This window comes from Puma concolor, chromosome D2 (genome assembly GCF_028749965.1).
Source record: "Puma concolor isolate L17-30 chromosome D2, mPumCon1.1.hap2, whole genome shotgun sequence".
NCBI classification, from domain to species: Eukaryota; Metazoa; Chordata; class Mammalia; order Carnivora; family Felidae; genus Puma; species Puma concolor.
Genome location: NC_141677.1, coordinates 57,661,169 through 57,662,523, shown reverse-complemented (window position 1 = coordinate 57,662,523; position 1,355 = coordinate 57,661,169).

Below are 1,355 nucleotides of genomic sequence, written 5' to 3'. Positions count from 1 at the left end.
CAGCCTCTGCAAGCCACAGGGCCTCAGGGGCTTTATAAGCCAGGGTACCCACCCCCACCCCGCTGGGCGCCTTTGCCATGAGCTCACCGGCCCAATTCTCCACCTGCCTCCCCCACCTGTCACCTTCACCCCGGGCAGCCCCAGGGAGCTGGGGGAGGCAGGGACAGTTTGCCCACCCCCCCCCACCCCCTTGCCTATTAGAGCTGAAGGACCCAGCACCCCAAGAGCGGGGCTGCAGGAAGGAGCCTGCCCAGCCTCTGTCCTAAGTGCTTGGGTAGAGCTGAGCCTTAGCCAGGACAGCTGGGAGGCACAAAGAACCCGCTGGCTTGCCCCTAACCTTGATGGCAGTGCCACCTGCTGGATGCCTGGAAACTGCCCAGCCAGTACCAGTGAGGGCAACTGAAAGCCAACGGTGTGGACCCAATACAGGCCTGTGTCCCCAGCTGTCATGAACAGGCCCTGCTTGCCCTGGGGTGAGGCAAACTCTGTTATGTCTGGGCTGGAGTGTCAAGGCGATGGGCAGGAGTGAGAGCAGATGCCTCTCCCTTCGCCTGCGGCTCAAGCAGGCCTTTGCCTCTTTGGGGCCCCACAGCGCCCCCTAGCGAGACATCACTGTACGTGGCTGCATGTCCATTAGCTTCGGACAAACTTTGACCCATCTGTCTGTCTCAGGAGGCCTCTGCAAAACTGAAAAAGTCTTGCTTCAAGAGGGGTTTCAGGAAGCCACCCGAAAAGGGCCAGAGTACAGTGCCAAGCCCAGTTGACGAGGACACCATTTCCTCCCAGTTTCGTCAGGCCACCCTGACCGAGGTCCAGCCATGCTCGCTGAGAAGGAAAACTGTCAGTGGAGAAAAAGCAGACCTGAACTTGCTCAGCTCCATACCTAGAACTGTGGGAGTGAGCCCCGGGTCGTTCTGACCCAGGATTAACCTGCCAGTGAGCCACAGACGCCACAGGTTCTGTAACACTCAAGCGGCCTGCCCTTAGCTAAGCCACCTGATCAAAGGTCCCCCTCCGACTAGACGCACACTTTTCCTGAAGGAAGGGCAGGCACTGGCTGCTTTTCCTCTCTGGTTCCCTTGCTGGCAAGCTGACAAATGCTCATAACCTAAATTGGTCACAGATTTTTCTTTTCCATTGCCGAGGGCGCAGTGCAGCAGCCCTAGGATTTTCGCACACACCTCAGTCCTGGGGGGCTGGCCGAGGGGCTGGGGCGGGCAGCCGGCACCCTCCCGTGTGCCACGGGAGCAGACCCGCGGATTACTAACGCCACCTTCCTGAGATGCTGCCTCTGCTTCCAAAGCACTTTCACATCCATTATCCCATTTAATCCTCCCAGCAACTGAAGAAGAGGC